Below are 27,370 nucleotides of genomic sequence, written 5' to 3'. Positions count from 1 at the left end.
AGATTTAATATCTCCCCACGGGTGGTGCTGCGTTCTTCATCTTTATATGCGGTTACTTCAAAGTTTGAGGGTCTATGGTAAGCATTGCGTATTCATAATAAAATATTCGGAATTATACAGTCAATAACACATTCAATACCAAGAAGACCGTTTATTTAAGCTGCCATGCTATGCAATTACATCTATTTCATCGTAACAATAAAATAGAAAGCATTGTTATTTTATCTTTAGTGAACATCTGTTTTTGTACATTTGGATGTAAAGTGTGTATAAAATTCAGGCGTCAATTATATATATTTTTAGGGATTGATTAATATTCTAGACGCAATATGGCATTTTTACCATGTTTATAGCTACGAAAGTTTGCATCAGGAATCAACTATGGCTCCATTTCATATTTTTAATTTTTACATATGCCTAATAGTATAGTATAAAAATAAGTAGTTACTAGCATGGCTCTTTAGTCAGGCAAGTCATTGAAATTTAGTTTATCATTATATTTTACAGGAAATATATTGACTTTTCTTTTCAGATGACTTTACATGCAACAAACTTAAAAACCCTTTAGCTACGGCTTACTTTCAGGAAACTATCTCCTCACGTGCGGCGAAAAGGGAAGGTATCGTGTCTCCGTAACCTTTGTTATTCCCGGAACAATAAAAATCGATTTAGTAATAATCTAGATTCACATTCTATTTAATGGTAAATTTGTAGTAGTTTATTTTGACGAATATAATTTTAATAAAATTTCCCAAGTATGATAGCGCACCACAGAAAAGTTGAAAATGTACGTTAACAGCAGCGAAAGGGCTAACTTTATTGATAGCTATGATTAAATTTAGGCGTATTTTTTTAAACTACTTGGAAACCCAAAGACAATACAATTTTAAATTAAATTGCTTCATCAGATATCTAACCCCATGCTTTTTTAAAAGGATACCATATAATCACTGTTCTAACTTGTCTTGTACATATTAATGCCTTAATAACATGAAAACTTTGATTTGTTTTTGATAAATGATTAATATGCATGATTTTAAATTACTATGCACATAAAAAAAGGTATTGATTAGCATATCCAAAAAGTTCTTTGCAAGAAATAAAAGTAAAATATGCTTTGAACTTCATAAACTCGCTATGGAAAAATTACAATCTTACACACTTATTTCAAGTTCTTTCCATGCCTAATATACCATTAACTTCACATATATGTTGAAAGGTGATAATGTATAGGTTGCAGATAAGTCTCCTATCCTTCCAATATACTGCTATTTTCTGTAATGCATTAATTAATTCTACCCAATTTACTCTAACAAGAGCCTAACCGAAATATACAAAAGAGAAATATACATTCTGATTGTACTACAAATATTCCTCACCATTTGTGATTTCATCACTTCCATGATATCATGGGTGCCTTTCCCCTTCCTGAACCCAAAGTAATTTGGGCAAAGAACCCATTTTTCATCCTTTCTATGTTCTTATTGATGATTCTAAGCACCACTATAGCTGCATGCAAAATTCAACTGATGTATATATAAAGAAAAACCCATGCAACCCTTACCACATTTTCAAAAACGGGGATCGAGATGGTGCGGGGGCTAACGTACTGGCTTCCCACCCTGAGGGCGCGGGTTCAAATCCCGGCAGTGTTGAATATTTTTCAGAGGTATCTCGATCCCTACTTGAGGTGCTTTGTGGAGGGCACTTTGAGTGAGTACGCCGTCCGTCGGATGGGACGTTAAACTGTGGACCCCTTGGCGCCTTTCGTAAAGAGTAGGCTAATGCCGACGCCGGGTTTCTCTCCACCCTTCATCCTTTCCTATCCATCCCCTATGGCGCAAATGACCTTAGCTGTCGGTCGCCTCCCCTCAAAACTACTACTATTTTCAAAAACCCTTAAGTGATTCTGATGAATAGTATCTATCCCACACAGCTTTATTTAATTTCAATTCCCTTTATACCATAATCACAACTTATTCTATCTGCAGGCATTTGCTTATCCCATGCTGATTGCCTAGTTTACAATCCAGGCCCTATTTGTCACCAGAGTCGTCCTTTCGCATAAAACATTTCTTTAGGCTCAATGGAAGCTACTTTATTGTGCCAATTGATGTCACTGATCTGCTTAACTAACAAAAAAGGTCCACTAGCTATTTAAGATAATCATTCGAGCTGTCCCCCCCATTTCCCACAACAGGTGACCAATGATGGCTTGCCAGTTGAATTAAAGATACTTCTAAATTGATATTGACAACATCTGCCAGAATTTGAAATTAGTGATGTGCTGCTCTGAGATTTTATTTCTGATCAACAGTTACCAGAGCCTTTTATCGTTCTCTTTTTATGTTCCGTTTATGTCATAATGAGTCAAACAAGTGAGTAATGTAGAGGCCTTGAAGTTTAAATTTAATGATACTGGAGTTATTTCAAAGGGTTTCATTTCTCTTTTCTTCCACTATTCTTCCTTTTCAAGTATTAGCTTCAGTATAAGGTCATCAGATTAGATATAATATTCTCTAGAACATTCTTAAATTCAGCCTGCTGATATTCCTTTCTTGTCAATTCAGTTAACGCATCTCAATTTCATTTCCTAACCTGCATACCTTGCCTTTTCTTTTTGAATCATCGGTGCTGCTTTTAATTTACCTGCGTAAAATTCCAACCGTTGCTTGCTCTTTGTTGACAACCATCCTTCCTACCTTTTATTCAATATTAAGGCAACCCCTCGTCGGCTCTCGTGCCCCCTGCTGTAACTTACTCTTATAACTATTACTCCAGTAATCCCCGCTATCTCACCTTCTAAATATGTTGTCATAAATCTCAGAAATGGGATGCGTAGACTCGATTAAATACCTAGGCATTACCCTCAATCACAATCTCTCCTGGGTGAAACACGTACGGGGAATATGTGGACAAGCTAACAAAAAATTAGGATTCATTACAAGAGTTCTAGCTCAATGGGATGAAAAGGTCAAAGAGAAACATTATCTTTCACTGGTTCGGCCTCATTTAGAATATGCTGTAAGTATATGGATCCTCACAAAGTTGTATTAATTGCCAAATTGGATCGTGTGCAGCGTAGAAGAGCTAGTCTTAAACTCTAGATGTTTAAAACGTTGTTATGATAAACTTAGAAGAGTATCCAAAATATTAGAGCAGCTAGGCTAGAAATTACTCACAGAGCGAAGGTTAAATTATAGATTAAATCTCCTTCATAAATTGGAAGGATGTCTCTTTAGCAATGATGTGGGCATGTATTATTACCCCCATTCGACTACTGTAGGAGAGATCATGTCAATAAAATTAGAGAGATCAAGGGTAGATTAGTTGGATTTAAGATGTAATATTTTCCACAAACAATAAGGGATCAGAGTAACATTGTCTGATGGCAGTGCCATTTCTTCGTCAATACTAGCATCCATGTTTACATAATTCTTGCTCTTAGGCTGAAAAGTATGCACCGGCAGTCTTCGAGATGGCTGGGTGCCTTTTTGGTAAAAAATCATGACTTTAATGATAAACAAAGTATTTCCTCCACCGAAGAATAAATCTTGACCTCCTCGATAAATGAAAAAGTGATAAATCTGTAGGGATATTCGAGAGGTGGTAACCTTAACTCTATAAAACAGATTAAATGAAATAAAAGTTTTGGAGTAAAAAAGTATTTTGATAAATTAAGGTAATTACCAAATATCATCAATCATCCCTAGTTAAGAAAACAGTACATTGTCATCAAGGAAGTAAAGATTTCATATTTAGATATACTTAGATATTTGGATTAAATATACTGGCATAACTAAACATGGAAATAAGCTTACAATGCCTAATTGAACCTCTTACCGGAAGGAAATGGCTTCAATGGCCAAATTCCTGGAGAATTCCGATGGAAATGGCAACCATAAAAATGCAATTCTCTTAAAGTCCTTTAGGGCAACCTAAATATTGATCACAGATGCGCTGTATTATGGCACCGAGACATACTCCTCGCCTAGTTATAAGTACAAAGTTTCACCGAAAACGACTAGCAATATTCTGACCTCAACTCTCCCGCTTTTGATATGACAAGAAGTGTCACGCTGAACTACGGTCGATCCGAATATTGATTAACAAGCCATAATGAAGTGTATTAATTGTTTCCATATATTCTAGTCGGTGGACAAAGAGTGTGTGAGAGCATAATGGTCCCTATGCTCTCACATACAGACCAGTATGCTCTCACTTGTACTTGTATAATACACTGTAAATTCTGATTTTGATTTCATTTTAATGGGCAAAGCACGATTTAATTCATTCCGTTCTTCGTATCATGCATTGGAATGTTCAGAAACCTTATGCTTGGTCTTTGAAGCGATGACTTTGGAGGACCAAGTGAAAGAATTTTGGAAGAAAGAGGTCCCACTTCCAATCTTCTTTCAAAATATATTAACGTGATGAATGCCAATTGGCTGGGAGTGGATAGGCCCAGACACCCGTTTTCACAAAATCCAAGGCCGAAGAGGAATATAATTCCCTGGTCTATACCGGATTTCCAACACCAGGTTTAAAATCAGAGCGCTCACCCTCCGGGATCCCCTTCTCTTACTTGTGGGTCTCCAGGCGAGGCAAACATCCATGTGGATCGCAGGACGGATGGTATGGCCGTACGCCGGCAGTTTATCCATTAGACTGTTTGGAAGTACCCCTTTATTACTAGGGGTTAGTTTTTGGGTATGTCCACCCGCCTTTTTAGTCGCCTCTTACGACAGACAGGGATACTGCGGTAGAATTCTCAATCCCCCTACCCGCATGAGGGTAGGGGGATTGAGAGTCACCGCGAAAGAGAAGTTGAATGTTACCCAAGGATATCCCAGTGCACTGCCCAGCCCGTCGGATGGGACACAGTTGATTCATCGCACTTACGAGGCAGGATTGGCAATGCTGCTTTACCTGTGCCTAAACACTCCCTCCCCCTCTCCTCTGACCCTCCATTCAACCCACCCTCCCCTCTCCTCTGACCCTCCCTCCAACCCACCCTCCCCGTTATTTACAAGTTGCCATGACCTTATGTAATAAACCAAAGAAAACTTAGACAATATTCAGGTTCATACTACATACTGAGGAATAGTAGTTGTCATCGCATCTATTTTACCGAGTTCCTAATGAAATTTTTCTCACAGCAATTTATCGCCTATTTAATTGAAACTTGCAAATTATTTTCCGGGTCGCAAGGCGTTATCATCATCATTGGGCTTATATACTTAGATGCGTGTTACGGCATGTTAGTATATGAGCGGTATAGTCACGGAATAACAATGAAACCCAAGTCTGGATTCACTAAATATTCACACTATACAGGGTCGCACCCAAAAGTGGTAGGACTGATTTTTTACAAGAATTTTATTGATGATATACTTACATCGACTTAATAATTTTCAAAGTATGCTCCTTGAGCTGCTACACACTTAGTATAACGTTGCTCCCATTCCCCGTACGCCCGCTGGAAATTTTCTTTGGGGATGCCGTTGATGACCCTCGTCGAAGCCTCTTGAACCTGTAGCTCGTTTAATGACGCGCGCGCATTTCTGGAGGGGCACGTAATTATATTGTCGGCTTGTGGTCTTGTAGGCAGGTGTATGTATACTCGGCACTCAAACTTTCGGCGAGGAAGGGAGTGGTTAACTGCAGGATTTCAGTTCGCTCCAGTGCAGAGCCCTACTAAGCTACGCGAAATACGTACTTTCGGTATTGAAATGGGCTATCAATACCCTCCGCCTCCTTTTCCATCATCTCAATTCGATTTCACTCTCTCTTGTGCGAAGTTTCCCTCTCAATAAACCCCCTCCCCATCAAATTCCCCCCCTTACTTGCCGAGGGGCATGTGGTCTCGCCAGTTCGTTTTGAGAACCGGGATGAGCCAGTCGATCGAAGCGGATGGCCTCATCGCTATGCCGGAGTTCGTGGAACCCGTGAGGGCATATCTCAGAGGTACTCTGGAAAAGACCTAGCGGTCGAAATAACGAGCAGCTCTTTGTGATTGGTGAGTGGCGATTTAACACAAGCCCACGTGCAAGCATAGGGTGGTAGATTAGGTTTCTTCATAAACGTGTTCAGTGTATCAAGTTTCTAATTGTCAGGTTTCGATTATATAGATCTTAGGGCCGCTTTCCGCGTTGACGGTTGAATGTTGGTACGTCTGTAGTCAGTCTACAAAAATTATTTTGAAATGTGATTTCTTTTGCTGGCATCAGTATATGCATACATACACTGAGCAAAGGGTTGACTTAAATCCGATCTTCAACTTGGCTCTATTGTCGTTGGTTAGTGTTCTGGGGATGTATTAATGATGATCCCGTAATTATCATCACTGGAGATCGGGATGGTGCCGTGGGTAACGCACTGTGGCTTACTACCCAGAGGGTCCTAGTTTGAACCCTAGAGGGGGCAGTCATTTTTCAGTGGTGCCTCGATCGCTCCGATGAAGGTGCTTTGTGGAGAGCACCTTGAGTGAGTATACCATCCGTTGTTTGGAAAGTTAAACTGCTGACCCCTTGGCGCCTTTCATTAAGAGTGGACTACTGCCGACGTCAGGTTTCTCTCCACCCTTCCTCTTTTCTCATCCACCCCTATTGGTGCTAATGACCTCTGCTTTCGGCCACCTCACCTAAAATTACAAATATTAACCATCCTTGGCAATACTGAGGTTGTAATCACAGCCGCAGCAGCTTCCAATTCTTGTGCACGCACATTCAAATTTTGATTTGCGACATCCAATTCTTCGTTGTTATAGATGCTCCACAATTTATAATCTACCTTTTTACCTTCTGGTCTACCCCTCACTTAGCATGTGATTCGAAATGTACATTGCATTCCCCTTTCATTCAAAAATATTTTTCATGGAATCAAGCATGATATTGAGTGTATTAAAGGGGAGAACGTTAGTCAAGACGGGTGACAGTAACTTGGTTGTGAAATATGGCACCAATTTCTGGTGGTGGCAAAAGATTTTGAGACCACTTCTTAAATATGTAGTATCGGCCAAATCAAGTGAGTTTCTGTAGACTTTTTGTGTTAATATGACTAGGAAATTTATCAGTTTAATGACACCCAAGGTGTAATTATAGATTCAAATTAGCTTTTTTTTGAGGGTAGAGAAGCCTATGTTGAAAGCATCAGATATTTGGAAAAACAATCCTAAAAATAACCAAAGAAGCCCAATTTGTAATCATACCAATGATCTAGGATTTTTGTTATCTTATTATTGATTCAAAAATATCATTTGTCAAATTTCATCATTTTATGATGGAAATGTATCATGCAATTATTTCTTCTAGGAGGTGGGGTAGCCAAGGTATTGGATAATTCAGTTAACTCTGAATTCTGACTCTTCAGATAACTCTGAAGGGCCAGGCCTGATTTCTGGTGGCTATGGAAAACTCCAAGCTTCACCATAATTCCATTATTTTTAGGGTGCTCAACATGTAAACCACAGGCAGCCCAAGGAACTGAACTGCCTCATCTCTGTTCCTTAATTTTGGAATGATCTAATATGCCAAACACCTTTGCAACCATGTGAGGTATTCTGTCAAACCTCTTGATCCCCCACGCCTTAGGCCTTTGTGAGGTGAGCTGCACTCTCATTTTTATAACAATCAATCTTTGTGCTGATCACTGGGGTTACTCTTGTTTCATCATTTGGTTAGTTCGACTTTCAAATTTGACTCCCAAGTATTGTGGATTTGGGTGAGACCATAATACATACCATGCTTATGCTGACTGGGATGTTGTTTTCATTTAGATTATCCAACAACATTAATTAACTCATAGTTTGGCTTTGATATACCTCGCCTAGTAATAAGCTGAATTTTGTGACATTCACCAATCAACAGGGTAATAATGGGGGCCAGTTACCCTTTTTGTGACACTGGTTTCCAGGAAGATCTGGTACCCAAAAAATCCTACAGCGTGGATGAAGGGCAGAGGGTCACAAGAGGCATCCTACTGAATCAAATCTAGGCCACAGGGTGGTAAACCAACGCGCTATCCATTGGACTACCACATTGCCTGCTTAGTTTGTGTAATATATTTTTAAATCAGTTAAGTTAAACCAAATTAAAATAATTTCAGTAAAATCGGAATTAGCTTGAATTCCTCACCTTAATTTAGCAAAAGTATTTTTATCCACCGTAAATGATATCAAGAACTTGATTAATTTCTCTGGGAGATAAATAAATCGTTATGAAAGCCAGTGAAAATTTAAATTACTCTAAATAATGTGAAAGTGTCATGTCAAAGCTGCTCTTGTCATTCTTTCATCTTTTTTTTGTACTGCAAAATTATTTCAATAAGAATCACCTTTTGCAAGATGGATTAATTATTAATATGTCAATTTTTGCCTAGTTCCTTATTTATAAAATGCATTTTGACAAGATTTCATTGGAAAATTAAATTAAATTATTAGCGATTACTCAACTAAGGAAATTTTTAACACTTTATTTAGGTGAAACTATCAAAGTCTCGGCATACTTGTATACTAGTTTTGCAAAAAGACACAGGTCCTTCAATTGTGCAATATTGCAAGAGGATATTAATTATTTATACATTCAATACCAAAGATTTAGGTGTACATGTTTAATGAACAGGTGCGTGGAATGTTGATCTTAATGATCTGTGTTCTGAACTGCTCACTTTGATGTGCACTATTTGGTTCCTGCATAAGTCTCGAGAGGTATTAAAACTCATGTATCATTCTCCTTTTTTCTCCTGGAGAATCATATGTAATAGTGTTCTGGGGATTGCCTGTATGCATGTTGTACGAAGTTATCTTCAACCATAAAGGCCTTTATTCTAAAAATTCAAATATTCTTACCATTTGAGCTATGTAATATATATTTGCCATGTCTGTCTTAATAATAAATAATATCCATATATTTCACGGGAATATCAATATTCACTCATATTCAACTAGAAATCATAACATCCACATAAGCTATCATAAATCAGCAATTTCATATAAATCCCAATGGTAATGGGTCTAATAATTTATAACGCAACATTAAACTCATTGAAAATGTGTTAAATTGTGGTTTCAAATTGAAACTCAAGAAATTCCCCCTAATGCGGTGTTATTTTTCATTGAATAATTTTCCAATAACAAATGATTGTAACGGTTGTCTTTGCATTTCCAGATTCTCCATCAGAGTTAGTTGTCTTTTGGTGATGACAGTTTTTTTGGCAATACTGCCAGCGTTTTCAGGTAGAATGTATTTTTCAAAGCTTTCTTGTTCAAGACCAAGAAATATCAACATGGACGATGGATTTCCATTAAACGGTACATGGAAAAGGACTATCCAATCAGAGTGCAGTTCTTGACTACCAGCCCTATATAAAAACTGTCATCACCAAAAACAACCAACGAAGACGGAGAACCTGGGAATGCAAAGACCAGCAATTCAATGCCATGGAAACCTTTGCACGAAGTACATGTAATGCAGAGTTTTTATGACATACTTGAATATGTACACTTTTTAAGCATATTTATAGAGCTGAAATGTAAGTTTGTGCATTTCTTTTTTTGAAGACTCCTATACGTACGTGATATGCATGTTCTGCGGACAAAATTATTTGGGCACCCATTCCTTTAATTACTGTATGTGCAATTTCTTTGTTTCATTCTTTTCTGTTTTTGAGGTAATTTGTGATTTCACCAGATGGCTAAAAAAATTCTCCTATGAATGATATTCTTTGATGATGGGGGCATTCTAGTCTTGATGTTTACTAGTGGTGTTCCTCCTGTGATATCCATTAGTTTACTTTTGTCAAAGCTATGTTTACTGGGTCAGGTATTCCGCCACGCAAGTTTAATACCTACTTCCAATTTCATCCAAAGTTTCAAGTCTTTCCTTTCATTCTGCCTTTTAATCTAAAATGCCGTAAAATTTACTTAAGCAGTATTTTCTTAAATTAGTCAACAATTGTGCAGAATGGCCTTGTTGATGCCCTGTCTGAGGCTGTTGATGCCCCCTTAAAACATAACTCTCCCTCACCTACTTATACTATATATATATATATATATATATATAATACTCCTACACCTACTTACATTCTCCCTTCCATCACACACATTGAATTTTTATTTACAGTCAATTTGCTCTGCAATAATTCCCACTATCTTCAAATTATTCCCGAAAAACTTCTCCCGTCCACTACCATGCTGTTAACCTATTGTTTTAATTTTGTTCCCATTTGATTTTTTCCATCTCCGTTGTAACCATTATATGTTGTTCCGTGTTCCAATGTACCTTATCTCCCTTCTCTTGAAAGGAAAGATATATCATTGTTATTTGAACTTAATCTTTTAATATCAACATTCATATGACAATTTATAGTTATATTTTGAAATAGGAATGCTTTAAAAAAATTCATTTGATCAAATTCAACTTCTCTACAGGGTATATATATAAGTGATGATCTGAAGTTATTCATTTCAGCAAGCCACTCTTAACCATCGTTTATCACAGATATATTCATTTAAAGGTAGTCTACTCATTCGTTTTAGACAAATGAATAATATGTTGAAATTGAGTGAAGTAGCAGCAGTTGTTAATCAAATAATTACCAACAAATTGTCATGGATAAATTGCATCTGTTTCACAAAAATAGCATTTGTATGAAATTCATTTCCATTTTAATTAAAAGTTTAATATCTCTGATATTTCAGTGTGGTTATATGAATGGATTTCAAGAGAATTTCCATTTTTTTTTTTTAACTTTGATTCCCATTCTATTCTATGGTTCTCCATCTTCTTATTTCTCTAGCCCTTTTGAACACACATTTATATTTTTGCTTTAAACTTCCTTAAAGTAGTTTTAAAAAATCGCTTGAACTTAAAATTAATGATCATAATTCAATTGTTTACCCTCAGGTCTTTCATTGGATGCTTATGCTAGGCAAGAGGAGGGGCATCCATGGGAATCAAGATTGATTAGCAAGCTTTCTTGCCAAAGAAAGGAAGGTGTTCTTTGCTGAATTTACTTGGTGGTGCCAAGGTGGACAGTGCCATCAACATCTAGAGAAGTGCACTTCATGTGGGTGTCTGCCTTTAATGAGGCCTCTGAATGGACTGCAACTGCTCCACCACTAATTTTGTAGATGGTGGCTATGACAGTATTTCAGTAAAATGTTGGTTAATAAAGGCAATTTGGAATACTGATCTGATGCACTTATCCCAACAAATGTATTTGACTAATAAAGATGAAAGAAACAATGAATGTTGTCTAATTTTTAAATCTTTCCTTTTGAATGACTAATTTTACCTTAATATGCTACTAAATAATTAAAAAGAGAATTCATCTAAAAAATCTTTTTTTCAGACGTAAAATCTTTATTTAAATGTTGATATGAATTGTTACCTCATATACAGATTACACTGCAAATAAGCTCCAAAAAATGTCTGAATATATTTACGCCCTCTGCTGTACACTCGGCAATGCGGGTTATTCAATTCGTTATGAATTAAAACAGAACTATTAGTAGATAGTTCAACTTGAACGGAAGTTCGGTATTTCCTGCACATATCCTTTCGAAACAAATCGTTATCGAATTGATTGTTAAAAACCCAAAAACCCGCGAAAGGCATAATCACAATTGATTATCGGCATAAAATAGTTGAGTTGTGGCTTTACTACATATATGTAAAAAAAAATGTAATGTGTATTTATGTAAAATATGAAAATGGCCTTAATCCGTACGTTGATAGCCTAAAATGCCGTCAAATTATTCTAAAGTAATTTTATCTTATTCTGCATAGAGACATGCACTCTAAACAATTTTTATTTGGTTTTTATGGTGTAATTTGCGATTACAATAAACATAGGAACTACGTTTCCTCGCACCGATATACACCGAACAGAGAGAAGTCCATTAATTAGAGTTAATTGGTATATCAAATGCGAAAAAGCATGGTATCGTATGTTTTCCAAGAATCGGCTCACGCTTCATAAAAAAGTACCTCAAACGACGGCCAACCACTTACGAGCCGCCTCGGAGTATCGTGAGGCCCATGGTGAGGAGCTAAGCCTCCCCGAGAAAATATATTCAAGTCCCGAGTCTACCCAGCAAAAATATTCTAAGTTCAGAGCCCCTCGCCAGGAGAGAGAGGCGTCGAGACAGGCAGATGCCTCGGTTTCGTCGGGTGAGAGAGCCTTGCTGAGTTCGAGTTGATTTTGAGAAAAAATCGGCAAAGTCCGTAGTTTTGCAGAACAAGTTATATTTCAGATCTCAAATACACAAGTAACCCGGTAGCCTGAGGTATACGAGTTGGATAGTGGAGGGTAGAGCCCTAGTCTATGTTACTTCCATTCTATTTTGCAGCAGAAATTTTTTTTTTCAAAATATTTTCGATTCGCTATTATGCACAAAATGTTTACCAGAGATTTTGACGGTAGGTTCAGGATGCCGCGGGAGATCAGGAAAACAATTAAATATTGAATATTTTTGTGAAAAGGGCTGCCATGTTTTCCAGCCGGGCGGCGGGGCGCCGGAAAAAATGGTAGCCCTTTTCACAAAAATATTCAATATTTAATTGTTTTCCTGATCTCCCGCGGCATCCAGAACCTACCCTCAAAATATCTGGTGACGATTTATGGAAAACTAGTGAACAAAAAATTAATAATCAGATTGGTTGAGAAACCAGTCAACAGATGGCGCAAGCCTTCACTAGTTGAAACCTCCTCAATAACAGCACACACCCCAATCCTATTCACACTAGACACACCAACGTGTAATTTCGGAATTCAATTTTTACATAGCCAATCAAAATGCATTGTGTATTTGGCTTAATGGGATTCGTTCGCACATGGGGCATGGTTAATATAAAATATGAGGCACCATTCCGATTACTTCCAGAATGTGCTGGAACTTCATTGTGTACTAAAATATTAGAGAGGTAATATTTAAACATTAGCGGGTTAAATATTAGATAACACCCTAATTAAAAATGGGGTAGCAGCCCTAATTGGTTGCAACATCTCCTACTTCATATTCTGTAATTTATGTAATTTTTTATTTCAATGAAATCTGCCAGTTGTGAAGTATAAAAGAGTTGTTTGATGCAAAAACTCAAATATTATTTATCATAGCATTTTCCTCAAGATGTCAACACTTTCAGTGGTGCAGTTGATCTTGCAATTCTATCCACTGTACTGGTTGCAACGTTCACATGTTCTTTACTGCAGTCATAGTAGTTAACATTTTAATGATACATAGGAATCATTAATGCAAGAATATATTCAGAACCTTTATTAATTTCAAAATCATAGAATACAAAAGTGTCAACTTAATATGCCTAATTTCTTCTCATACAATACAGTGAACAAAACTGTTTCCAAAGACTCCTTGGGTTAGGCAAACCCATGTCCCTGATATTTCAGGAATAATAATACTCTCCAATTAAGTTTCTTTGGCTTTTGCTCAAATTGAAATTAAGTACATATAAAAATTTTCACCGAGTATTTTGTGTCCACCGAAATTTGAAGGAATAATTTACTCTCTTACACCATGAAGAAAAAGTATTATGCATGCTTTCAATTGTACCAGAAAATTAACTTTACAACTACTATCCATACATCACTTTGTATGTCATATTCTTAAATTATTTATGTTTACCTATCAATGGGATTCATATTAAAAACATAATAAAAACTCATTTGCTTAGTTGAAATTAACAAGTTTCCCAACTGCATATTATTAGCCCACTAACTAGGAAGTATTCTGGATCATGGGAGAGGAGAGGGAATTGCTGGGAAAAACCAGGTAGGAAAGGTAGATGCAGACCGTTTTGATTGGCTATGGGGTGCTGAAAATTGTAATAAAGGGCAAGGCAATAAAGGGAGTAAAAGTTAGGCAAGGAAAAGGGTAGTAATAGTAGAGGCATATAGACAATGGAATAAGGAGGTATGCTTGAACAAGGATTATGAAGCAGGTTACTGCTGATCAAAACCTTATGAATGTATTTATCGGACCAGTGTTACCTGCCAATTACAGAACTAGATAATATCTTATACCAATGGAAGGATTTAAATTGTAATTTAATGGGAATTTTTTTGGGAACTTGTTGGCCAAAACAAAAAATGTGACTCGAAGTATGAGTGGGTAATGCTCTATTACTTTGAAATGTAATGAATGCTCTTCATATTTCATTGCACCCCTTATTCAGATTCAATTATAGTCCAGTATGCAGGCGTTATACCTGGCAACTGTTAATTTGAAGAAACATTAGAAATAAAGATCAAATGAAAGTAAGCCATGTACATATGAGTGAGTGATTTGGGTTCCAAGGACCATTTCGAAGGGCCCTCAATAACAAATTCTGCAATATAATTACTATATTGCGGTAAACTCATTCGTGTTTGTTTACTGTTTTTTCCAGCGAGAATAATTTAACACATTATATCACACTTCAATTTAATCAGCTGAAATTCTTATTTTCAACCACAGGCATCTACCTACCTTTCTGTTCATTTGGTATATCAGTTGCAGCTGATCTCTGGCAGTTAAAAAATGAATGGCTGCATGTTAAATATTTTTAAAACATTTCATTACTCCACATATACCGAGGAAATGCCTTTATTTACATATTTCATGTTAAAGATTGGATTACATCAAATAGGGATACATCTATTAATTATAAAAACAAAAGAATAATCAAGCCATGTCATGAAAAACCACTAAATACTTGGATGCTAGACACCACTGTGATATTAACCACAAAAAATCATAGTAATCAACCCAAAGGTCTGTTTGGTTAATGGCCGTAGATTTCACTCAATATGAAGCCCATTAGGGTGTTAAATTCTCATATCAGGATAGGGGGGTCAGTGCCTTTCCCTGCGCCAGTTATGGTTTCCCAGGAAGATCTGCTACCCAAAGAAAACAGCTTGGGTGGAGCTGAAGGTGCCTTAAAAGCATGACTTCTAATTGATCCCGGGCCCTCAAGTCATCAGTCCAGCACTACTCCTGGACTACCAGGTCTCCCAATGATATGTTCATTTGATTTCTTCCTTTACCATCATAGCAGGACGAATTTTTGACAAATCAAATGTGGGAAGTAATTAGTTTGTAAACTCACACTAACTCAGTTTCTGTAACTAATACCTTTTATGATGATTAAAAACAAAATTTAGCATTACAAATGTGCATATTTGAAAAAAAACCATTTCATTCAAAATTCTTCATAGACCGTTACAGACTGATTGATTACATGTGCGATTTGTCAGTTAACTAGATCTCCTTGGGAAACCAGAGCTGGCTCAGGGAATCGAACTAGCCCTTATCATATTATCCTGTTGTGTGAATTTCATACATGGTACAAATAATATTTATTAATTTTGGCAGGTCTCTCTTATCAAACCAGCCTTCAAGTAGAATTGCATTGTTTTGGATTTCAGATCAATGAGGCAGTTTCTTGCACAGAAAGTAGAAATTATGGAGTCTGAAGGGAGAGAAATGGTTTTCATACCCCTACAGGTCCACCCATCTTCATTTCAATTCATTATTGTCTATTAACATTTTCGAATATACATTTGAGAATATCTCCTTGTTTATACTTGGGACCAATTGGGTTTGACATGGCACTAAGATTAACAGATGAAACATCACATTGCCACAGTTACCATATTTGCCATTCATCAGGTAGGAAAAAATCTACACTTTCAATGACATTTATATCCTTCTGGAGGTATTACATGAGGAAGCAACCCAATGACATTTACCGTATTTTCCCATCAATTACACATGTGTTATCTATACAAAAATGTTCATATGATAAAAAAAATGATGAGCGTTGTGTAAAAAAAAAATTGAAAAAAATCCAAACATTTACATACCTATGTACACAATAATTCAAAGAAGAGTCTCTCAAAAATAAATTAGTCTGGAAGCATGCCTTTCTAATTGAATTCTATTTTATGCAGATCTGCTACTGTTACGGTTATTTCATCTCAAAATTCCATAAGAAAAGGGCACGTGGTATCTATACAAATTCATGACAACGACTAAGTTCTATATGTGCGTTATACATAAGTTTCGCATAATTGATAAGAAAATACGGTATATCCTTCTGGAGGTATAACATGAGGAAGCAACCCAAGGTTCACATGAAATAAATTGTGATATCCCTTGGCTTGTCACTTAACAATAAGGAGGGTCTCACCATATATGCCTGAACCTTGGTTAATCTCATGTTCTAGTTGGTCCCTGAATTTTTACTCAAAATTCCACTCTTTACATAACTCTTATGTAAGCATTGTTTTGTATCTATTGAATATTTACGAGTTAATTCCAGTGAAGTAATTTCAATTATAGCTTATGAACAATCATGACATGCATGTTCTCAGCAAGGATGAAAAAAAATTTAAGTGAGCACTCTCAACAGTGGGTATCAAGTTATAAACAATCATTATATATTTGGATTTATTTAATCAATAATGAGACCCACTTCTTTCAAAAATTCACCATCATTGCCATAAATACTGCCCACATATGACAGCTACAATTGCTTGCTTTCACCACTGTTATACTGCAGCAATCAGGATTCAGAAGCAGCTGTAGGATAAGTCATAACCATGAACTAACTATTACAAAGCTACAACGGCAATGAATTTCAAAATCAGACCTTGTTGAAGTTTGACTGATCACAAATAATTTTTTTAATTACTACAAATACCCTCTTGGCCATTTCGGTCAACCATTTATTTTTTTCATTGAAATTTACATTAAATGGCCTATCTAGTGAAAATTTACAAGTATTCAGGGGAACAAGGTTGTCCAGAGAAATTATCTTCATGGTTCCCAACAAGTATATTAGAAATCTAAAGTCAAAACTTTTCTCTGTCAGAGAGTCGTTAAGAAAATATATCATGATCATATTCCTTGCAGTAATCTAATTGATGTGACACAAAGCAGCACCAATCCACTGTCTATCACCAATGTTCTCTCAATGAATTGTGGTGGTGAAGGGCTTAGAGAAGATAGGAAATGCAACACAATGGATAAATGGAAAGAATGCAGAAAAATAACCAGTGATAGAGAGGGTGCCCTGCCAACTGCATCCCATTTGATCCCTCCAAAGTTCCGCGACAAGTCTTCCACCTTCCCTTCTGCCTTCTTCAGTCAGCCTTATACCAAAATAACTTGGGTCATGCCCCTCAGTTCCTAAGCTATTCAAATTAAACAAAGCTTCAGTGCTAAAACATTTTAGAACACTTTTGGAGGATATATCCAAGGCAAGTATTGTTGGGAGTGACAAAGAACTCTTCCCTCTTAGAAGTGACAGAAAATTTGCAATTCGGATTGTCTTGATGGGTTTTATCGAATATTTTAAATTATGTATCATTCAAACCATGATGCTGATTGCAATCGTAATTGCTTAAAAACCATTATCTTTGGTGTATTTCAGCTGATAATCCAACATAAAACCCATCAAAGCCCCATTTGGGGTCACAATCCATGGGTCAATGAGACTCCATGTCTATAGCCATAACTGATTGGTAACTCAATGATCCCTTTGGATAAGTAAGATTGAATAATTCTCTCAACTCAGGTAAAGCAATAATTTTCACTCCAGGCAAGTCTGCATAAATGTCAGGAAGAGTGAAGTTTGTTAAAAGCAGTGAAATTTCATAAGCAAGCCATAATTAATCATTGCTTTCAATGCAGACATGCAAGTTCCAGGAAGCAACACTTGAAAGGCTAAACATCCTGCTCATTACAGATTACCTTTCAGTGAGACAGCAGGTGAACTGACTTTCTTGGACAATATGACCAAGCAAAACAAGGTAATGAAAAATAGGCAAGTAATGATAAAAAAGCAAAAATTTGAAAGAATGATGTAGAGATAGGGGGCTGGGCTGATACAGAGGTAAGAAAATAGGTAACAGAGGTATTAATTGCAGTAACAGAGGATTAGGCAATGACTGGGAAATGATGAATCAAGTGTCCCAGGTTTTCCACTGCTTTGGTCTATCTGGTCTGAAGGCAGTTTTGCAATTGATCCAAAGAATTTTATAATTAAAAACATTCCATGAGGAATTTGCAAGGTGAAAGGTTAATGTGGCAAGTCTTATATTGTCCATTCATGCAGAACTCAACTCTCACTTGCCACTTGCAATAACACAAGAGAGACTTTGGAAAAACAAGCAATTCTTTTTGTTGGTGATTGCATGATATGTGTGGAGTGGCCTTTGTTCAACATGTAATTAGGAGAGGCAAAATTATTGGCCATTGAGAGCTCGTTCTAACTTGAACTTATCATAGAAACCACATAAATCATACGAATAAGCTGAGAGTATCAACAGAGGATGCCCACCAACTCATGGAAGTGAACATTCAAATGGCCAAAGCTAAGGAAAACCAGAGACACCATCTTCACATCACTATGGGTCAATGAGGGCCATTGAATTTCATTTATTTCATACTCTGATTATGTTAAACTTTTTCTAAAAATAACTCACCCTAACCAGCACCTTTATTCCTTATAAGTGCTCAAACCATCCTTGAGTTGGAGAGAAAATAACCTGACCACAATCCCTCAATCAACAATGTTTGTTGTGCTTTTTAAAATAAATTAAAAGACAAAGACAGTACCACACTTATGTTCTAACTTAAATTTATGCTAAGGTTTAAAGAAAACTTCATTTCACAGAGCACATGAGATGACTCGCATCCAACCAGTTAAAGGGAAATATTAGATTGATTTGGAAAAGTTTTTCTTCGATTGAAAGATTCATTTAAGAGAGTAAAAAAGAGAACTCAATCAAAATTTGAATAATAAATGAAATGTTTTCAATTTATTGAAGAAAAAAATAGACATCTTTGGCTTAAGACATGCCACTAACCACATTTAATGCTCACTACTTCTTGAAGAAGCACTACAAGGATCTTGAAGTCAAGTATCTCCAAATTTTCATGGAAGGGATAAAATATATAAAGATTTAAAATAGCTTACATCACTACTTGCAGTGTGAATCTTGCTCTCTTCCCTGTCCCCTCTTCTGCCTCAGCAAACCTCATGTGGTCGAGCGCACATGAGAGCGTGGCTTCTTTCAATTGAAGGAACGCAAATGGTGACACCGAGGTTATGCTGAAGATAAATAGGAGATTTTGCAGACATCAAAAACAGTTTCATCCAAAGTGGAGTCCATTCTAGGTTTGGGGTAAGAGTTGAGGTCCATCAATATTATTTCTAGGTAGGTAGTAAAAATTTAGGAAAGTACAACAATGGGAGGGGTGGCAGCATGGGGGAGTTTGTGATTAAAAAAAGTATTATTCAACCATGTGAATAGTTTGAGGGTCAAGGCAACGAAGAAAAAATTCCACAATAAGTTGCGGAACTAGGCAAATTTAGCGAAAAAAATCTCCCTATTTGTAGATCAGTGTGGTTAAACTATTGTTACTTTTAGTTTTTCTGTACATTGCATCAGAACTAGATGGCAGATGGTTAAATGAATTTGGTCAAGATAAAAATAAGGCAAAATTAAGGAAGAAATGTAAGATTTTTGAATGCAAATTGATATGATTAGAGTTTTGAACTTTTTCTCTAAATTTTTCAATACTTGTATGAAAGTAATTTGCCATTAGCACTTTTTAATTTTAGAAACAACTACATGTTGACTAGATTATTTGTCAGAAACACTATTTTCAATTACTATGAAATGTATCACTTTTAAAATTCATTCAGCTTTGATTTACTCACAGTCTATGATTTCTTCATTCAAACTATTTCCACAAAATCTTTCCCAAGACGTCTGCCAAATACTTAAATACAATGAAGTACTGCACTTCTCCCAGTTATATTTTGTTTGTGATACTATATTTGTATTCCTGTAGTAGTAGGTGCATTTTTTCACATGTACTCACATGTAGCTGAAGATGGCATCAATGTGAAAATACTTTGTGCATAGTAATATAATGATGCCGCAATGGTGCAAACCATGGCAAAAATTATCACTCAGTACATAAATTTGGCCTGAAAGAGTTCTGGTGAAAAAGAAGCTGAATAACTTGCACAGATAGGCACACTGGATGTGATGCATCTCAGACCTGATAGAAATATCTCAAATATTTCAATTTGAGCCACATTGATTATTTGAAGAAAAGCAAACAAAGATCACAGAGTAGGTTCATCTCCATGACCAATATTGAAGGTAGAAATGAATCTTTTCATTTGTGCTTTAATAAATACCCTAGGATATCACTCTGGGAATAGGGGTGGAGAGAGGTCACCATTGCCATCATTAGTCTTCTGTTAGGGAAAGATGCCAAAGGGTGACGTAATTTAATATTCCATTTGATGAATGGACAACTATATTATAGCATATGCAACCAAAGTAGAGATCAGGATATCTTGGAAGAGTTATGCCACCACTGTGATTTTCTTCTCATGGGAAGCCAATACACTAGCTGCCGCACCAACCTGATCTCCTCTATAGAAGTCATGTTATTTGGCTAGTAACTAAGAATGCAAATATATTCTAAAAAATTTTATATGTAACGATAGTTGTAAGTTACAAATTGTTTACCAGGTTTCAGTTTTGAATAACATATGCAACTCAACTATGAGTAATTATCTTCACTTAGAATGAATTTAAACTTGAGTACATGAAAAGAGGTAAGTATGACCAAATTATCTACCTGGATCTTTCCGCACCAAATAACTGCTCCAAATATTTGACGTACATATTACATTAATATTCCTAATAGAATGATGTGGTAGTCTAAAAAAGCAAAATTTAACATACTGTTAAGTGGTCCCCAGAATGAAATCCTGGTTGATATATTTGGAGAAATCAGAAATTAAAATAGGAATAATGTGGTATTCATAAATTGAGGAAAATGATATTATAGGACAGAGATATGATTTAAATATTCCCGTTCACTAGATTCTAGAGTTTCATTTGGGATATAAGTTGTGTAATCATAGTAATCTTTCAAAAAATCTCTTCTGGTTGACAACTAAGATATTAATTGACTGTGAGAGTTTGTGAAACTCATTCAAGCCCGCCTGGAATACAAAGGAGTAGCATCCAGTAATTCCACTGACCCACAGAAGAAACTCAATCTTTCCTTACTCCGATGTTCACTCCTCATCCTCCCTCCGTGGCCATGAACAGAATGCTTCCAGAGAGCTCCACTGACATCCCACTCAAGAAGGGAAGGCTGCCAGAAACAGAAGTAAGCAATGTAGGCAAAAATGTGAGATGGAGGAATCCAGGGAATTAAGAGCTGGAAGATGTGGGCGTGGGAAGTGGTGGAGAGCGAGCAAGTGTAATGGGAAATTTCTAGCCCACCTGGGACAGGTAGGGGATGTGAAGGATGAGGGTTAGGATGAGAGAGAGGAAAAACTCATCCATTCTAGATGACCTGGTCGATGAGTGCAATGGAATGGTGAAATGAAAGAAGGAGGGGAAAAATAAGTTGGTTAGGGTGGAGGTCCTTTCCTGTTGACCCATTTGCATGCAGGAGGGGTAGGAGTGATTTCAATGAGCGCAGGTGCATTCAACCATGGCAAAGGAGCGACTGAGTGTGGTTCAAGCGGAGTCCCAAGTTAGTAGGCTGCCCTTCCAAACAAAGAGTGAGTCCAGGCGGCTGTACTTAAATTTGACAAGGCTTTTGGTGAATGGTGGTCCTATCGTCCATGTTGATGGTGGATGGTGGTCTATCATCCATGTTGAATTCCTTGGTCTTGAGAAAGACTAAAAGAAAGCTTCGAAAATACCTTCTACCTGAAGACGCTGGCAGGATGGCCAAAAAAACTGTCATCACCAAAAAACAACTAACTCTGATGGAGAATCTGGAAATGCAAAGACAACCATTCCAATTATTTGTTATTTAAAAATTTATTCTAAGAAAAATAACACCTTATTACAAGGAATTTCCCAAATTTCAATTTGAAACCACAATTTAATACTCATTTTCAATGTTTGATGTTGCGTTATAAATTATTAGACCCATTACCATTGGGATTTATATGAAATTGCTGATTTATGATAACTTATGTGGATGTTATGATTTCTAGTTGAATATGAGTGAATATTGATATTCCCGTGAAATATATGGGTATTATTTATTATTAAGACAGACATGGTAAATATATATTACATAGATAGAATGGTAAGACAATTAAAATTTTTTAATAAAGGCCTCTATGTTTGAAGATAACTTTGTACAGCATGCATACTGATGATCCCCAGAACACTATTACATATGATTCTCCAGGAGAAAAAAGGAGAATGATACATGAGTTTTAATACCTCTTGAGACTTATGCAGGAACCAAATAGCGAACATCAAAGTGAGCAGTTCAGAACACAGATCTTTAAAATCAATATTCCATGCACCAGTTCATTAAACATGTACACCTAAATCCTTGGTATTGAATGTATAAATAATTATTTCTTGTTAAGATTGAAATCAATATCCTCTCACAATATTTCACAATTAAATTTAAGGGCCTGTGTCTTTTTGCAAAAACTAGTACATTAGTATGCAGAGACTTTGATAGTTTCACCTAAAATGAAAGTTGAGCTTAAAATTAAACCACTTACCTTTTCCACATGAAACTTTTATTTACAATGCAGGTTGTGTTATGGTAGAACATCACCAGGTCTACCTATACCATAATGAAACCTAGGTCGTAAATGAAAGTTTATTATGTGGAAAAGCCAAGTGGTTTAATTTTCAGTTCAATATGAAGAATTTCCACCAAGTGACGCCAGAAACTGTTTTATTTAAAAAGAAAGTGTAAAAATTTACTTACCAAAATTAAGGAACAGAGATGAGGCAGTTCATTTCCTTGGGCTGCCTGTGGTTTACATGTTGAGCACCCTAAAAGTAATGGAATTATGGTGAAGCTTGGAGTTTTCCATAGCAACCAGAAATCAGGCCTGGCCCTTCAGGGTTAAACTGAATCATCCAATACCTTGGCTACCTCACCTTCTAGAAGAAATAATTGCATAATAAATTTCCATCATAAAATGATGAAATTTGAAAAATGACATATTGAATAAATAATAAGATATACGTACCAACATGCAACCGTCAACGCGGAAAGCGGCTCTAAGATCTATATAATCGAAACCTGACAATTAGAAACTTGATACACTGAACACGTTTATGAAGAAGCCTAATCTATCCACTGTATGTTTGCTCGTGGGTTTGTATTAAATCGCCACTGACCAATGATAAAGAGCTGCACGTTATTTCGACCGCTAGGTCTTTTCCAGAGTACCTGTAAGATATGCCCTCGCGGGTTCCACGAACTCCGGCATAGCGATGAGTCCATCCGCTTCGATCGACTGGCTCATCCTAGCTCTCAAAACTAACTGGCAAGACCAAATGCCCCTCGACAAGTAAGGGGGGGAATTTGGTGGGGAGGTGGTGGAGGGGGTTTATTGAGGGGGAGACTTCGCACACGAGAGGGTGAAATTGAATTGGGACGATGGAAAAGGAGGCGGAGGGAATTGTTAGCCCATTTCAATTCCCAAAGTGCGCATTTAGCTTATCTTCGCAGGGCTTTGCACTGGAGCGAACTGGAGTCCGGCAGTTAATCGCCCCCTCCCTCGCCGAAAGCTTGATTGCTGGGTGCAAGTATATGCTAATTTTTTAGTTTGCATCATCTAGCCGGATGACGCTATCATCCGATGATCTGTATCGCAAATAGGTAAAAAAATGTATATTTCGCAGTAAACAGAGTAACTTCTCTCTTTTTCATCACGAGGAATGAAGACGCTGCGCCATCGACAAGCAGAAACCCTAAATTTTCTTTCAAATCTGCACTGTTCCCTCCTCAAACGAGGTTATCCCGAATCCCTCCTAACAAAAGGATCCGAAAACATGCCTACACTCCCAAACCTTCCTCCGCCGCGGAACCCCACCCTCTTTCAATTTGCACCACATAGTTCCCGGGCTTAGAATCTCTGCGATTAATCCTAAAAGACCTCAACCCTATCCTAAAAAATCATAATTCCACCTCCAACCTTTTTTCCAAATGTCCCTCTGTTACTTTTAAACGCCCCGCCAACCTATTCGATCTTCTCAGATCAACCAATCCTCTCCTTAAATCCCCACCCCGTCCCAAAACCACTGCCATGCCAAGCAATAAACCTAGATGTCAACATGCCCTATTTTCAAAACCAAAATCCCATCCCTCTCCCACCCGAATTTTAACTCTCTCCCACAAAAACTTGCACATCTAGCAATGTAGTTTACCTGCTGAAGTGCCACCTTTGCCCTGCCTATTATATTGGACAGTGTACCACACCCCTTAATATTAGAATTAACAACCACCGGGCCTCATGCAAGAATTCTTCCCTAAATGATATGCTCCCTATCCAAAAATACGCCTCCGGACAGAACACTCCCATTGATAAATGCTATACTAGTGTATCCATCTTAGCATCCCTCCCACCCTCTGATCCTCTTGAAACTCAAAACATTAGAGCAATCCTTCATCTGGCTCTTGGAGTCCTGGAATTGGCCAGGAATCAATATTAGGCATTAATTACCCTGCTCCAAACAAATTTTCATCCCCACTCCACCCCCATCACCTTCTACATTTTCCCCACCCTCCAAATCCTTCCCCTCCGAATTCTCTCCCCACCTTCCCCTTCCATCCATCGCTCCAGCCCTCGTTTCCCTTTAGTTCTATCCCTCTCTTCCTTGATGAAGGTGGCTACGACAACCGGAAATTCGAAAGTTAATGAGTCTCTTTTTTGTGTGTTTCTGTGTTTTTGTCTGTGTCCACTAAGTGTTATACTTATTATTCACTTCCGTGAGACTTTCGAAAAGTGTTTTATATATATATATATATATATATATATATATATATATATATATATATATATATATATATATACACACACATACATATACACACATACATATACATACATACATTCAAACACGAATTCCCGCCAAACGGCGACCAAATATTCATTCACATAGAAATAGATATAAGGGAAAGGGAAAGCAACACATATGAAGGATGAACACAGTAGAGGTGGGGAAGGCGGAATTAGGCAAGTGTAAAAATATTTCCTAGACCAGAACTTGAACTCTGGGTCTTTCCACTTGCCGGGGGATGCTCTTTACCACTTCAGCTATCCAGGAAACATATTTTACACTGAGATTATGCTAACCATGATTATGCTCTCGTGAGTGCTTCTACGAGTACGTCGACGATATATGAATATATAGTGTACACACAATCTCAAACACACACACATATATATGCGTATGTATATATATTTTTTTCCAACATAAGATCTAGTGTAGAGATTCTTATTTTTGCAGCCCATTTAACTGACTTAATTTGCCAAACACCCTGTTGAACTAAAATGAACACGGGAAAGTCGTTGCACGCCCACGTAAGCGTGAAATATGGCATGAGGGTGTAAATACGGCTGTTTCCGTTACCGCTTGACGATTAAAACCCCATCAGGGGCGATTTTTGAACATGATGTACATCGGCAGGGTCTATAGGTTTTCCGGAGAACAAATATTGGAAACTCTTTCCTAGTGTATACCTTGGGTTGAACAGATGAAAAAAAAGGAAGTCTGCTCATTGGGATGGGAAGTAATTCGTGACAGAAGACAAAAATAATTACTTTTTTATTAAAAATGGAGCTCTTTGCGATAGTCATTATAACGCCTCTACTTGACTCGTCATTTTTCCATGTAGCATGGTCACCACGGTATTCCAAAAATCATTCATGCCAGAGAGCGCAGAAAAGCCTATAATTTATAATTAACAAAAAAACCCGAAAAATCTTTTGGTTTAGCAAAAATGTTGCAAAAAGTCATATGAAATTGCTTATTATTTTATTGAAAACAAAAAAGCACATGGATTTGATCACTCTCTCAATGGTTTTTTAATGGTCTATACATCCACACGTATAGTTATTTTACATTAAAATCCATTGACCAGGAAAATGGCAACATTACAAAGCAGATTTGCTGGCATCGATAGGTGAGAGGTACTTTCGCAGGTAAGTTAAACTTTAAGATAAGTTTTCGCATACTAATAAAGAGTTTACTAAATAATAAAATAAATAGAAGCATTGCTATTTATTTTTACCGAAACACTACGTTAGTCTCCCGTTACTCTCTCGTCTTTATCGACATATATATGTTGATGCAGCAAATTAATAGGAACTTACTTATCGATATTTTTCATCATGACGTTTGAACTCCTAGGGCAGTAAGCTATGTCTCTTTATAAAAACGACCTCTCTACCACCACTCACAATAATAATACGAGCATTCTTTAATATAACAATTTTGTTCAAAGGTACTTCTCAATAAATGAATCCTTCCATTTTATATACTTATCACCTGACACTTGAACAACCTCTCCCATGAGGGTGAGGGGTGACTCGTTTCTAACTTAGCACTGCTGAAATTTTATATTACACTGTCTGTGCGCAAGGCTACAGCATTCAACTTTCCTCCAAAATTGCCTCCAGTGGCGGGGTGGTCTAGTTGAGGCTGAGTTTTTGGTTCTCAAATTTTTTTAGCTTGTAGGCGAAGAAAATAGGAGTACGATACGTGTAGATCAATACAAAAGCAGATCAAGACCTTATGTTGTGACTTTTTTAGAAAAGAATAAAAACTACCTAACTTACTTACTAAATAATTTTTCTGTTCGACCTTTGAATATGTTTGCGAAACCGAGAGAGGGGATTATATTCCATTGAGCTGTAGGAACCGAGAGAAAAACATCTATTTTCAAAAGAAATGCCCAATATTTTACCAAAACAAGTATCGGAAAATTCACCTTTCTCATTAACTATTGTCATTATCACGAAAAAGTCTTCCAAAAGTCATATTCCGGCATGCAGAACAGCCGTTGGAGCCCAAAAAATGTCGCAAAAGGTGTTTTTTTTCAAATATACGTCTGTAGGCTTAAATTAAATGAAATTATAGGTACTCACAAAGATATTTTGAAAAGTCTTTCCAAAAATAAAAGTCGAATGACTAGTTTTGCTCTCTCTGCCGTAATACGACTATCTTCAATCCATGGTCCTCTTTTCTCTTCAACATTCACTCTATTCTCCTCTTCCCTTCATTTTCCCTTAATCCATTTTTTACGATATTTTCCCTAGTACTTTCCACGGACTCACTCTCTCACTCTCCATAGGCTTCTGACTTCCGGGGAGGGTGATCGCCGCCCGTTTTTTCGTAATGGTAACAGTCTTTCTTATAATCGTCACTGTCCGTGACTAGGTAGTCAACCAATCGAGTGTAGGTTTTGGACGGTTTTTGACAGCTAATATTAACTACAAATCGGATGAAATTAAATCTTATATTCTTAATATTCAATTCATCACAAGAGTAT

The 27,370-nt window shown here is 36.9% G+C and overlaps 1 long non-coding RNA gene across 1 annotated transcript; it reads left to right on the top strand.

Annotated features, from left to right (window-relative positions):
* The first annotated feature begins 58 nt into the window (after window positions 1–58).
* LOC139696935 (uncharacterized) lies at window positions 59–11,168 on the top strand. The gene is made up of 3 exons (XR_011702671.1): window positions 59–77; window positions 7,449–7,603; window positions 10,905–11,168. It is a non-coding gene; the product is annotated as an uncharacterized lncRNA (long non-coding RNA).
* The last annotated feature ends 16,202 nt before the right edge of the window (window positions 11,169–27,370 follow it).

Source organism: Hetaerina americana, unplaced genomic scaffold, assembly GCF_022747635.1.
Source record: "Hetaerina americana unplaced genomic scaffold, ioHetAmer1.1.p SCAF_7, whole genome shotgun sequence".
Taxonomy (NCBI): Eukaryota; Metazoa; Arthropoda; class Insecta; order Odonata; family Calopterygidae; genus Hetaerina; species Hetaerina americana.
The sequence above is the reverse complement of the archived record's forward strand: the minus strand, read 5'-3'. Positions and strand labels throughout refer to the sequence as shown.